Below are 14,744 nucleotides of genomic sequence, written 5' to 3'. Positions count from 1 at the left end.
ACCGGGGCTCTGTCCCCAGGCAGGGTGACCAGGCTGCCACCAGCTCCCTGCTGTCACGTTGTGGTGCCAGGCTGCTCGTCCCCGGCACCGTTTCCTTCCCATGTCACCCGAACTCGTCCAGCAAACACGAACTCCAAGGCCAGGCCTGGTCTGACGCTTGGCCTCTCTTGCAGTGGGAAATATGAGGTCCTCTGGGGGTCTGCTGCTCCCCGTGCCCTGCTGTGCCAATCACTATCAGTAGAAGGCCCAGTGTGGAAAACAATTAGGCCGGGAAGGCCTAACGAGCCCTCATTAACACGCCTTCGGAGCGGGGTTGGCAGAGGAACCCGCACCTCGCTGGGAGCAGTTCCCTCCGCAGCCCATGGGGAGGGGGGAGGTGTTGAGGCCAAAGGCTCCAGAGACCCTTTGAATGTCCCCAAAAAGGGACATTTCCAGTGCAAGCGGCCATGCCTGTGTCTGCAGGGAGTGGGCTCAAGTGACCGGGGTCTCCATCACACACCCTGGGGGCATTTAGGCTGCCCAGGGGGCTTCACAGGTGTCCCTGCCCCGCTGTGACTACAGCAGGGGGTGTGAAATGAGCCAGGAGCTGACATCCACACTGGGGACGTAACGGAGTAATGTTCCCTTCAATTTAATTAAGGATTTTTTTTTGATGAATTATAAATTAACCTGAATTAAAAGACCATTTATTTCAAATGAGAGCATGTACAAAAAGATTCCGTGCGGTTCCACTAAGCTAATCTAAACTTGCACTCTTAATTATTAGGGATTAATTTTCCAAGAGCGCACGCAATGTTTTTGCTAATGTAAACACCAGTCAGATAATGTGGCAGGCGTTCGGAAAGTGAACAGTTTTTGTCTTCTACGGGGTGCAACACTTGATATAAACACGTCGCTCAGGCATTTTGTATCACTGCCTCATTCCCTTTCCCAGGCAAGAATAAGCTATGCCAATGTAAATGGTACTGCTTTCATTTTACAGGGGTATGTATATGTTTGTCCTTAATAATAATAATAGTAATGATGATGATGGATGAGTTGTTCTGCTGTAATTACTCCAACAGATTTAAATCAGTGCAACTTCTGGGCACTAACAAGGCTTGAGCCTGTGGCCAGCAGATGATGGCAGAGGCACCTGTGACCCGTTTCTGCCCTTGCCCCTCCTGCCCACTCCTCTCCAAGCTGTTAGGTGCTTTCTTGCTGCTCAGGATTGATGTGCCCATACCAGAGCCAGTGGAAAAGGCTGGGGAAATTCCTTTCATCTCTGCAGCACCTCGCTTGGACAACCACATCCCCTCCAGAGTCCCCTGCTCCCCAGACCTTTGATCCCCCCTTGATCCCATTGTCTGTGTTGTCCCTATTCCATTTTGGTGCATTTGTAGCCTGTAACAGGTCCTTTCCTTTGTTTTTATCCTGGGCAGCATATATGGACAAGAAAACATAGAAAGAACAGTGAGCAAACAAACCTCACTGAGGTCAGTTCTCCCCTGGCTTAGTGTGTGTGATGGAGGCAGGGATGGGCTGAAACTTCCAGCCTCTCTGAAGGCATTCATACAGCAAGGACCAACAGCACAGCTTGGATCCTCAGATGAACTTTGTTGCAGGTAAAACCCCAACGTGAATCTGTCTTGACAAACAATAACTCTTTATTTTGTTTTTCTAAAAAAATGTTTTTCAATAGTTTTCCTTCCTCTTGGCCCCACCACAAATCCACTCTCCCCACTCTCTTCTAATCTTTTCTTTGGCGGCTAAAACTATTATCTTTATTGTTTCAGGGCTTGGCTTCTTCCTGTTAGATCTCCTAATTGGATTTCTCCTCTCCAATCTACTTAGTCTCTTCTGTGCGCCCAGCAAAACCCTTTAACCCTTCGACACCCCTCCGCCTCGCTGAGCCGGCTGCCCTCGGATGCTCTCTTCTCCCGGCATGGCTCTGATTTAGCTCCCTCTTGGCGGCATCACTCGTTTCCCCCCCTCTGCGAATAACTGAGCTGTGCTTGATGTTACTTCAGAGCAGCTCCTCTTCCCACTTGGCATGGGCACGGCTTCCCTAAGCGACGGCTGTCCTCCCTTGTCTCGCTGCCCAAAGACAATGTGCTGCTTCCCAATCTCCTTCGCTATCTGCAGGCTGCGGGGGGGGGCACAAAGGCTTATTTGGTTTTAACCAAGAATAAGCAAAGTGACCCACATCACCCTCCAGAAAGGCTAGCAGCAGCTCCGAGGTCACACCAGGGCCAAGCAGTGCTGCTAAGAGCTGGAGGGGACGGATCCGTCAAGCCCAGACTCTTCTTTTCCCCTCCAGGAGATGTGAGGCCATCTGATTTTCTCCTTCTTTCCCCAACCCGGACCAAGGTTTCCAGGAGAAACCTGCTGGTTTGAGGAGTCACAGGCGCAGGGGACAGCTGAGGGCAGCTGCAAGTGAAATCGCCCAGAAGTGACAAGACTTTGGCTGTGACTAACAGAAAGCTGAAGCTCTGCTCCGGGTATCAACTGAGGCAGGAGGGTTTCTGAAACCAAGCCTGGAGGTGCCAGAAGTGGTGGAATAAGATCTTCTACCAGCAAGGCACTGAGATGTGAGTGTGAAAGGAGGAAAAATAGGGAGAAGCGGTACCCAAGTCCCTCCTACCTGGCCTCTCAGCCCAGGTCCAAGTGCCTGGCTCTTGGCAGGCCTTGATGGACCTGGTCCCTCTCCTCTTTTCCTGCTTTTCCAGCTTCTTTGTGACCTCAGCGCCTTTGTGCTTGTGATGCTGGAGTGTGTCACCGTGGTTAAGGCTGCTATTCCCAGCAGGAATATCATCCCACCTGTGAGATGGATAGGTTTGGACATCGGGGTGTGGATGAGCGCACACGATTACCCTCACTCGCTGTTCCCACTGGGCAGGTGGAAAAACAAATCTGCCAGGTACAGAAAGCCCTTCAGGGGAACGGCAATGGGGAGAGCCCTCCCGTGGAGGAGCTGGTCCGAGGGAGAGCGGGCAGGGATTAATTTGCTGAGAAAACCTACAGCTTCAAACCGGGTCTGTTTGAAGGGTCCATGTGGAAAAATGGTGGTCAGGGTTCCCTCTCTGTATCCTATCCTTGTGCTGGCAGAGCTAAGACAAGCTTGATCCCTGGGGCTTTCCTGGGCTCTGGTTGCTTCGAGCACTCAAGGAGCTTGCAAGTTCTCTCTCTTTTTTTTTTTTTTTTTCATTTATTTTTTCTTTTTTTTTTTCCGAGCTGGGGGGCTCGAGAGAGGGACAGGGTCACACCTGTTGCACAGAGCATTTTGCACTGTTTAAGTGGGAATATGGAGCATGAATTGTCTGTTAAAATAGTAATAATAAGTTTAGGATTTTATGGGGGGCCTTACAGTGTTATAGGCTTTGCCTGTTAGACCCATTTATGGGATCCGTGAGACTAAATAATGCTTTTTGTGCCTAAATAACAACTAAAATGGTTTCTCTGAAGGGTTAGGCACTGAAGGAATAAGCACTGCCTGTTGCTCACTACGAGCATTGGCTTTTGTTTGACTGGGATTGTGTTTTATAACAACCCTGCTCAGTTTGCAGTGACCCCAGCAGGCAATCACACCGCAGCTAATAACAAACTCACTGGCAGGGGCTTAACGCTGGTATTTGCTGCTGACGGTGGATGGTAGCTGGTTGAGGTCTGCGGCGGTGATGTGGTGATTAGGGTGGGTTGTTGGTCACAGCACAACCGGGTAATTGCTAACGATGAGCTAGTGAACTCCCAGGTAATTGCACCTTACCCAGCCAGGTGTGTTGTCACCAGCCGTGTTATAAAGGCAAAGCTGTGAGGTGTGTGAAGGGCAGTCATTGTCTCCATGTGACAGTGCTGAATCACGGCCAGAAAATGATCCCTTCCCCTTACCAAGGAAAATAATGCTTGATCTGTTTGTGTTTGCTTTATTAAAGAGATAATACGCTCCTGGTAAGTCTCGCTTGTATGTCAATTTGTGCCCCTTCCTTCTCTCCTTATCCTTTAAAAACTGCTCAGAAGTAGAGATGTTCTGCTCCAGGACACGTACCCACATCCTGAAAATAGGTCAGAAGGGGAAAGAGAGGCTTCCTTACTGCCTCTGCCAAGGGGCAGCACGGATCCCACCTCTGCTGGCCACCAGCAAGCCCTCCCAGATGCAGTACCTGGCTCACTCACCAGAAGGATTCAGCAGAAACCCAGGCTTTCCTCAGCACCAACAGCCCTAGGTCCTAGGAGAGTAGGCATCACTAACGAGGTTATTAGAGGGAAACGTTAATTCTACTTTTAATGAATGTGGGATCTGAGAGAGCTTGTGCGGTCACTCGCTAGAGCCCCAGTGGCCCTTGGGCAAGGTTCCCCAGCCTTCTCTGGGTGCGTTTGGGCTCCTCAGGATGTTATCCATCCTGAATGGACGTGGAGCTGGGAGTCCTCACCTTGCCCCCAGCCCTTGTGTCTGGGGCTGTGTCCAGCTCTGCATCGTCCCCAGCACCAGCAGCCTTGGCTCTTTGTGTTTGTCCACTGCGGTGGAGAAGCCCAAATTGCTTTGTCCTACACCGTCTGCTTGTGGAGGAGAGGGGTGGAAGCTCAATCCCTATAATTGCCACCCTCCTCTATCCCAGCAAGCAGTAATCACAGGAGCTGTAGTGACACCAGAGTCCTCTAAAGCTGCTGGAGTCTTCACCAGCAGGTCCTGCGGGGCTCTGGGAAAGGCGCCGCCTGAATTACACCCGTTTCGCAGCTGGGAGGAAGGAAGCAGAGAGGGGGGCAGAAACCTCCCTGGAAATGTGAGCAGGCCTTGCCACGCGCTGCCAGAAGCAGAGCAAACAGCAGGTGAGGGCAGGGGCTTTCCCCAGAGAGCTGAGGGCCAGTGGTCCTGCACTCACCCACCCCACGGAGCAGCTCACGGGGGGGTCTGCTGCCAGGAGCGCTCTGGTGCAGGGGCTCATTATCTGCTGGAGCCTTCTTGTTTCACCTCATTATTAATGCAAAGCGGTGTCAGCGTCTTCACGTTACTTGTGTGGGCTGGTTAACTGGTGCCAAACTGGAGCAAATCCCTTGGAAGGACAGGACTTGCTCCCTAGTACCTAGATGAGCACAAGGCCTCGTGACACTGCTGTTGAGCCTGAGGGTAGCGAGGTGCAGGCAGAGGTCTGAGCACACAACTAAAAGGCAGGGTTGATCCGACCCACAGGCCCAGGGCAAATTATTTGGCTTTTCTCTTTCCCATTCCCTCTCCATCCCCTTTACAACTCGAAGATATAACTTTTCCCTCACATGAGGGCAGGGGAGAAACTCGCAAAAACGCCTGCTGAAGTGCTCGGGAGATGAAAAGCAGCAAATGATAAGTTGTATGGGCAATATAAACAAGCCTGGCTACAAATCTGCCCGGCCAAATGAGGGCCAAGGAGGGTTTCACTGGTGGGTGGCACCCACCCCCTAATTACAAGGCTCGCCTCCCACTCCCGTCATGGGGCAGCATCCTCTTGGCTGGAGGGTGGCTGGCCCTGTAATGCCAGAGTGGAGGTAGGTGAGGAAAAACTTGCCGTGCCGGTCACCTCCAGGGGCAGGAAATCCCCTTTGGGGGAGGTCAGTGTTTGCTGAGGGTCAGAGGTGGTCCCCTTGTACCCTGGGCAGACTGGTACCCCGCAGCCCTGGGGGCTGCACGATGCTTGCCGTGCTGCAGCTCTGAGTTACAGGGGACGTTTGCAAAAGGAGAAGCAGGCAAAAGGAAGCAGGAGCCTCCTCTTGCATTGCACCTCCCTCTTGACCTGGTTATTCCTGCCGGCCCCTGGCAGAGCGCTCCCTCTGCCTCCCGTCCCGCAGCTGCAGAGCCAGCAGCCCTGCTTTGTCTGCTCTTGCTTCTCGTGGGGTGAGTTTTTCCCAAGTCATTGTCATGTGGGCTGGGGGTCCTGTAGGATCTGGGGAATTCCTTCCCATAGCTGCTGTTAGATTCATTTTCCCTCTCTGACACCTGATTTTGGGGGGAGAAGCTCTGGCATTTACTACTCTGGTCCCACACCAGCTTGTCAGCTGTGCACAGACGTGAAAACCCTACTGGCATCATATGGAGAGACTGCTCCAACTCTTTATAAAGAAGCACAGCCCCAGGGTGAAGTGTAAGCTTTCAGAAGTAAATTTTGGGTACTCCGCTTTTTGAACCTTTGCAGTGTTTCTGGGTCACGCTTCCAGTGTGTCTTCACAGCGGTGGGAGCTAAAGCCTGGTGGTGTATGTGCTGAGGGAAGTGAGACACCCCTATCGTCAGCTCCTGTTGGGGCGAGGAGAAACACTGTGGCATCATCAGGGCTCCCGGCTCTTCTGAGATCCACCAAGCCAGGTGGCTTGGTCCTCTTCCACGATGCCCATGGCTCTCCGTTCCCTGCTGCTGCTCGTGTTTCACCTGCACTCCTGCCCTGGCCCTACATAGCTCTTCCTTCAGGCAGAGCTCTGCAGAGCACCTGGAATAGGTTTCCTGGGTCTGGCTCCTTGTTTTGGCTGAGCACAGCAGCAGTTTTTGGCCTGGGCAGGGAGGCAGCCTGGGATCAGGGGAAGAAGTTGTCATTCTGTGCCTTCTGAGCTTTGTAGGTTAAGTAAAACCATCCGGAGCCAGCGGTGTGGAGATGTGTAGGTGCCTAAAGGTGCAGGCTGGTGTCTGAGCACTGCTTATTTTTAACCTGGCACCGACACCTCTGCACTGTGAGCTTTGCAGCAGCCTCCTGAAGAAATCCTCTCCTCTAACTCAGCCCTACCCCTTCCTACAGCCTTTCCCTGCTGCTTTCTGCCTGGAAAAGCTTCCTGGGGCAATCAGCACCCCCCCAGGAGGGTGGCGCACAGAGGGTCAGCTCAAAAGCAACTGAGCTCTGAAGAATACCTCCTGCTTTGCTAGGAGATCTGGGTTTTCTGCTATTCTGTCTCAGAGCTGACAGCTTCTTTGAGACAGGATGCTGGGATGTTGGTGTTAGTGCAGGATGGCTGTGCCAGCCTCCTCCTGTTGGTACTTCTACCAACACTGCACATTAAGTTATTTCTTCCAGATTTTACTGGCCTAAACTGGAATTTTCTATGGATTTTTTCCCCCCCTACTAGGAACACTACTGCTTGAACGAGGTATGCTTTCAAGCAGCCAGTCAGTGAGCTTTTTTTCCAAAAATCTCCATTTTCCCTTGAAGTCAGAGCACAGCTCCGAGCACCTGTCTCTTGAAAATCAGGCCCCTTTAAGATATCTTGGGCTGCTTTGAATCACTAATTGCTTCTGAATACTTAGGCCAAATGTTTTATCACTTCAAGCTCCCATAGCAATGCAAATCTATACAGCCAAGCAGCCTCTCTCTATGCATGGTGGGGATTGGTATAGATAAGGATTAAAATGGAAACAAATTCAGCCCTGGGGGTCCTCTTTGTTCCTCCCTGCTCTTGGAGGGGTTGCCAGGGCTACATTTGTTCCCTCATCTTTTTGGATGGGATCCAGCGCCCCTTGAATGTGAAGGAAAGACCCGGAATGGCTGGAGAGGGCTGGATTAGGTCCTAGGTACATACATATTTCATTGGCCATGCCAGGCTGGGCATTGTTTTTGCTCCCTGGCTTTACAAAGGTGGTGCTTTCTGAAACTCCCCCTCCTCGAGGGCGACGTGCTCCAGCATTCGTCCTGTCTGAAGCTTCTGGCTCTTGGGTTATTTTCAGCTTTTGCTGAATACTGCTAGTATTTTCCCAGCATCTGCCTGCTTGGGGGAGAAGGGGATGTGAGCAGGACCTGCCAGAGAGCTGCTTGAAGGTGCCAAATTTAAGGGGAGAAGCTGCCGTGGCACGTCCTGTTTGGGTCGTGGCGTGTGTTTTGGGGCTCTGCTGGCTTCTGAGATTAGTAGCACTTTGCAGAGCCTCTTCCTTGCTCAGGTGCCACTGACATCTTTAAATAACCCACAGCCTAAAGGTGAATTGAGGTGGAAAATCCAGGCAAGCAAGGCCGAAATCCTCCTCTCTGCTTGTATCTCCTGTTATTGGATCTGCCTGCTGCACAACCACGTGCTGGGGATGGCTGTGCTCAAAAACTGCCAAGAGCTCAGCGCTAGGGAAGTGAAAGCCAATTTATTCACTTTCCAATAGAAAGGAAGATACATGCTGAACGTGCATCTGTCGGATGATATTTCTATTTCAGGAATGCTGTTAAGTGGAAAAGCAACTTTGTTTGCATGATTTATGTAGTTACTAGAAAACCTCGGGTTAAGTGTGCAGGGATGCTTTGTAGGCATCAGGTACCATTTACCCTCAGCATAACATATAATAAAACCTATCGTATCTTTCACTTTCCACGTGAGATGCAGTTGACTGAGACACATTATCTGACCTCCTCAAGTACTCTGGACATGGAGAGGAAATAAAGTATCTTGACAAACCTTATAAAATCAATAGCAAATAAGAAATTAGTCTTCTGGAGGTGATAGCAATTCATCTTTAAAATTAAACAAAAACTGCACATCTTTGTCAGTGAATGGAAAAAAAAAATCTCTGCTCCTCTCAGACTATTTAGGCATTATTTCTGTATTTCAGTTGTTTATAAGGCTCATGTAAGACTCATGTAAGTCGGGATAGCTACTGTTATTTTCATTGCACTTCCAGCACAGACAGCACTTCCAGTATAAACAAGCAGCCAGCCAAAGCAGGTAGATGGAAACACTTTTCTTCCTATTTCACAGTTGGGAGAGTTTAAAAACTCACTGCTCAGGATTTATCTGTTCAAGAGAAACTCTAGAGGCCTAATTCCCTGGAGCTGCTCAGGTGCTTTCCCACCAGACTAGGCTTTCTAGGGAGGCACATGGGAGAGAAGGGATCTGCCAGCCCCCTGCCTCAGGCAGTGCTGGGCTTCCACTCATCCCTACTCCCCAAAGAGCTTAAGAGTTGTGCCCTTTGACTCGATGGGACTGAAACCGGTGCTTAAATCCTGACAGAGGCAAACACACGTGTGATTATCTTGCTGAACTGAAACCTTTGTGTGTGCTCTGGCTCCTGGTGGCAGCGCTGCGAGGCCAGGACGTGGGGTGCGACAAGCAGGCGGTGGGGCAAGCAGATGTGGGGCTGGCTGTGTGTGTTTACGGGGATTTTACACCGATGCAGAACAACAGGTGGTTGCTGAAGCCGGTAGAAAGCAGGAAAAGGTGGCCCAAAGGGTGGATGTCGTGCTCCTCCCCAGCCGCTCCCGCAGGCCCAAGCCTCTCCATGCCCTCTCTGTGCAAACAGGGCCGGGAAGGGGGGAGCCGAAGGGAGAACAGGAAAAACCTGCTGGTGCGAGGCCGGATTCGCATTACCCAAGCTGTTTTCAAACAGGTCGCATTCGTTTTGGTTTCAAAGCAGCTGAACGGCCAAACAGCCTCGAGATTGTTTTCAGGCCAGGTTTGACCTGGGCAGAACGCGCTCGAGTCCCTGCAGGCCTCTGAGGTGCATCGCTGCCTCCCCGCACCCCCAGCCTAGTGCCAGTGCGAGGCCATGCTGGTGATTTAAGCCTTCCTGAGCCACCGTGTTTGGCTTTGTGTTTGCCAGGGGCTTGCACGCAGGCATTTTCCCTGGCCTGGCTGCAGGGTGGTAACCGCACAGGGCAGGAGTGCTTGTACCTGCCTACCTGGAGGAGGCTTTCAGGCAGCTCGCTGGGCGTGAGGAGCGAGCTCTTCTTGGGAAGAAGGAGGAAAAAAAGAAGCTAACAGAGCCAGAGATCAGATTGTCCAGGGCTGTATCTGCTTATGAGGCAGTAACAACAATAATTTACCTTTTAATCGCAATAATTCATCACAATTCTTTGCAGTTACTTCATGAATCCTCGCTGCTTATCTCACCCCTCTTGTTTAGGGATCTGAAAGCGCTTCATAAACATTAATTAATTATTCCTCCACACCCCTGCAAGCAAAGCAAACATTATCCCCATTTTGCAGCGAGGGTAGCTGAGCTCCCTTAATGAGGTAATAGCCGAGCAGGCATAGAGGAGCTCAGAGAGCCAGGCCCTACGCTAACTTCTGCCACCAGCGTGCTGCTGCATGGGCGCTGGGGACATCAGCTTGCAGGAGCAGACTGGAGGATGGGCTGGAGGATGGGATGCCCCGGGATGGGTGTAATTATTTCAGGGAAATGCGACGATCATTTCGATCATCCGGAATAATTCAAACCTTTGGCCCCTCAGTACTGTATTCACAGTCCCTGCTGAAAATCATCGCTGTGCCACCACCCTGGCCTTGAGTGCTTGCAAACTGTGAATGGTTCTCAGGTGAGAGGAAAGGCACAAAAAGGGTGAGGACTGATCCTGCCCTCCAGCTGTCCCAGCAGGGTGATCGCTGCCAGCTCCCAGCCTCCACCGAGGGGACAGGCACCTGCCAGCGTGAAGCACCCATCGTTATTCACAGGAGGACTCTCCCTTTCTTAATGACCACGTTAATGACCCTAATCTGTGAGTGTGAAGGCCGTTAATCCTGCAGTTGTGTGGGCTGACAGGGGAAAATCAGAGAGCATTCCCTTGCTGCCTCCTCGTGCATGCGTCAGGTTGCATCCCAGCCCAGCTGTCCCCTACCAGCAGCATCTGGTCCCACTTGTGCAAAGGGCAGGCAGGAGGCTCCAACCCCTGTGCTGGCTTGGAAATACCCAAGGTCCAGGAGTTAACAAGTCAGGCCGCCTGTCCCACACCTTTTGGCTCCTACAACAGGGCCCAGCTGGCACTTGGGGCTGTGACACGAGTGGTGCCATCACAAAGCAAGGCATTAAAGCTCTGCTGAGCTCTTTGATGCCCTTGGTCCTTGAGGAAGGGGGAGGCTGGCACAAGAGCTCTTTGGTGGATGCAGTGAGCCACAAGGATGTAACTTCAAGGGAGGGTCTCCTCTGGAAATGACAGGGAGGACAAGGCAGCGAGGGGCTGCGTCAGGCCCCACGGTAGCCAGTCGGGAGGTGTTTTTTTTTCTCCCAGTTGACTTTTGGAAGCCGACTGGCTCCCAGCATCAGAGCGGGAGGAGGGTTGTGCTTCATGGGCAAGTCACGGTGAATTAAACGTAAATGAATCTGCAGCTTGATGGACAAATCAGATCAGTGCTGGGAAACCCAGCTCCCCGCGGGGGACGGATTAGTGATGGGTCCTGGTGCATTTACGCGCCGGGAGGGAATGAATGGGCAGAGAGGGAGGCAGCCAGGGCTGCGCTGTCTGCAGCTCGACAAGAAAGAGACATCAGCGGGCTCAAAGAAGAGAGGTCAGCCCTAGATAAACACTGGCTCGGTCCCCCATCAGAGAACCACTGAGGCATGAAGAAAAACTTTAACAGCTGCAATGCTGCTTTTGAACCTCCTAGTAAAAGGGGGGTCGGGAGGTCAAAACTTTCAATGCCTCTGGGAAGGGGAGAACTTTTCCCGGCGAGGCTTTGAAAAACCCTAACTAAATTAGCATGACCACACTGCTAAAGGCTTGGGAAACCCGGATGGCTTAGGTCGCAGGCTCCCCCAGAAGCGGAGAGGCAAGGAGCTGTTGCATTCCCATGCTCAACAACGTAATTAATGGGGCTATTTCCTAGGCGAAGGCAGATATTGAGAAGCCTACCCAGCACCTGGCTGGGAAATAAAAGCCCGTGGGATGTACTCTGTGCATCCTTTCTCCCCCACTTTACCTCCTGACACCACTGCCCTTTCCCCTTTCTGTTTCTACCTCCTGATTTCTGTCTCTTTGCTTATATTCACTGTCTGCTTGGCTTTCTCTGCCATTCCTGGTGTCACACAGCACAACTCACTGTGGAAGTGGAGAGTTTGGGCGAGGGGGAACAGCGATGAAGCTGCAACAACCCAGAGCACACTCTCCCCTGGGGCTGCTGGATGGGAAACGAGGAGCTCCATTCTTAACAGCATCACTTTTTTTCTACTTTTATTGCTTTCTTTGTCAGAAATGGTGAGCCCTGATCCACACCCTGAGTTATTCATTCCGCTTTAAATATAGATTTGCTAGTACATTTTCCAAGAGCTGTTCTAGGAGAGAGCAGACAACACGGGTTTCTGGTGGATGATAGCAGCAGGGACCTTGAGCTTGCTGGCAATTATCCCATCGCGTGTTTTTTTAGCAGCACTGCCCTCAGCTCAGCTCCCGTTCACCTGCGCTGAGTTTCCAGGGCACCGCTTTCTGCGAGATCCTTTGCAGATCATCCCCCTCCGCTGCTCCCACCACCGCAGACAGGCACACGCAGACTCTGCAGCTGCTGTTATTGCTTTTGGAAAAAGTGCTGTATGCCTACAAGGTGCAACCCAAATACGTAGGAAGACCGATGTAGCCCTGTAGCCGTAAACTTTGCCATCCGGGGCTGCAATCCTGCAGGCTGCTGGTGAGCATCCCCCATTCTTATTGCAGCTGCAGGAGACAAGGGCTCAGCAGCTTCTCCAGGACTGCTGCAAAAGCAGAATGAATAGTTCATTGAATAAAGCCAGGCAGGAGGTGTATCATGTTGCAGAGGCCTGCCCTTAAAGGAGAACAGCTAATCTTCCCACTAGGGCCAGCCGCCTTCCTAAAAGGCCCAAGCAAGACCAAGCAGGGCTGCAGGTGGATCAGCAGGGACGTGGTTCCTGGTGCACCCTCTGTCAGCTGCAGTGGCTCTGCGGTTCCCAGCCCTGTTTCAGCTTTGCTGCGACGCTGCGGTATCTTTTATTTTTCGTTCCTCTTGTTGTCCTAGAAACAGAGCAAAAAATTCTTTCAGGCAGGCCCTTTTGTTCCACTCGAGGCAGCATCTTCTGCCTCTCAGTGAAACAACGTGCCATTACATAATGAAATCCCTGAGAGAAAAATAGCAGCGGGTTCAAAACCTCCTAAAGAAACCTGAGAAAACTTCACGTGCTCCAAACTTTCCACAAGTCCTAAGAGTGATACATGCCTGAAGGGGTCAGTGGGCACTTCCCAGCCCTGCTACAGGTACGGGCTGAGCAACACAGGGGGGTGAAATGGGACGTGGTTGGGGGGGTTTTTTGTTCAGTCCTGGCCCCACACATCTTGCTATTTGTTCATCCTCTTCTCCTTGGAGCGGGAAGCAGAAAAGCAATCTTTCTTCTGGCTGAGACATCACTGGGCTTTTGGTTAGGAACCTTTCAGAGGCTTTCTGGCTAAGGATGCTGGTGAGAATGCTAAAAACATTTGCAAATATTTCCATAGGAGTGCACAGCCTTGCCCAGACCGGATCAACGCTGTCAGCCCCCAGAGGTACCAGACACCCAGGCTGTATTGCCCAGGTTTGCCCTGCCTGCCTTTAAGACAGCCTGTCACACAATTACATGCAATGGTTTATTTATGGCCAGATCCAAGGTCACCGTCCTCGCTTCTGGCTTTAAATTACAGCTTTCAAGGTTGGGGGGGGGGTCTGCCAAAAGAAGCAGTCAATGTGCCACATGGTACTGGCAAGAGAAAATTACTCCTGTTATCTCCCGAAGCCAGGGCTCCCTGGAAATGCTGAGATTTGGGGGGTAGCTGTATTTATCAGAGAAGGGAGGCCTTTTTCTAGGGAAATGTTCCCTTCTGTGTGCTGAGCCAGGCAACCGATGCGCCGGGTAATTTATCCGTGGCAGGTGAGGGGAGTGGCTGAGGCAGGGCAGGACAGTGACACACATTTTGGGAGGCTCTGCAGGACCAGAAGCAACCCCTCAGGTCTCAGGTGGGCCATGCAGCCCTCCAGGGGGGCAGGAGAGCTGTATCCCATCTTGAGCTGGTCACAGCAGCCTCGAGCTAGGTGAATACTCGGGGGATTTAATTCGCTGTGAGGCCAAAGCTGCCAGCGAGATGCTGCTGTGGCCCCGTGGGATGCCAGAGGGCTAGCAGGCGAGGTAGAGGCTTGTTTATTTTTCGCAGTAATAGCTTTACCTTTACAAGAGATTTCCAATCTTTTTACAAGGTGCAGAAGGTGAAAAGATTTAAAACTCAAAATCTTTTTATTAAAAGACAGGGAAAGACAACCGTCCTAACCAGTGGCAAGCAAACCTCTGCTCAGCTTGCGTCTGATGAGGATCTGAGAAGATTATCCAAACTAATAAATAAGATATATATCTCCTGAGAAGAACTTTTGTTGTTTTCCCATATAGATCTTTGTTTCTTCTGCACCGTGAGCTCTCCAGGGCACGGCCTCCGCTGCAGATTGCCAGGTGTATTATCTGATTTGGGGAGATAATAATTACGGAGAATATGTCAGAACAACAGAAAACTTCATCTCAAAAACCAATTAAAGCTGCCGAGTGACAACTACATACTTAGGTATTGCATCATGTACTGATCCCGGGGAGAAGCAAGCGGTTAGGGGCGTCCTGAGCCCGGTGAGGTCCCAGAACCAGAGGCGCTCAGGACGCCTGCAGAGGCCGTTCTGCACTGTGGCGTTTGCTCAGCTCTGAGGCTCAGCACCCAGCCCCGTGGCCTCATGGCTGCAAGCGGGGACCAAGGGCATCGGTGCCGACCTCTCCCCTCGCTGCCATTGGCTTTTGGCGACATGAGGGGTGTTTTTTGGCGACATGAGCAGTGTGCAGCGCCGGTTCCTTCAGCGGGGAGGGAGGCCCAGCGCCTCTGCGAGGCCTCCGGCGTGTCAGCAGGCACCTGCTTCGTTCCCCAGACCTGCCCAACCTGTCCTTGCCCCGGCGTGCCTGCTCCTCACAGCACATTTAGGGCTCCCCAGCAGCCAAAACGCGTGGGCTGGGGGTGCTCTCGCCCCTTCCCCTGCCCAGGCTGCCCCCTGGGCCTCCACCTGCTCCGGCCTCCACCAGCAGCCGAGCAGCTCCGCGGCGGGGCCGGTCCTCAGG

The sequence above is a fragment of the Netta rufina genome (assembly GCF_964035555.1).
Source record: "Netta rufina genome assembly, chromosome: 5".
NCBI classification, from domain to species: domain Eukaryota; kingdom Metazoa; phylum Chordata; class Aves; order Anseriformes; family Anatidae; genus Netta; species Netta rufina.
This window is presented reverse-complemented; position numbering follows the sequence as displayed.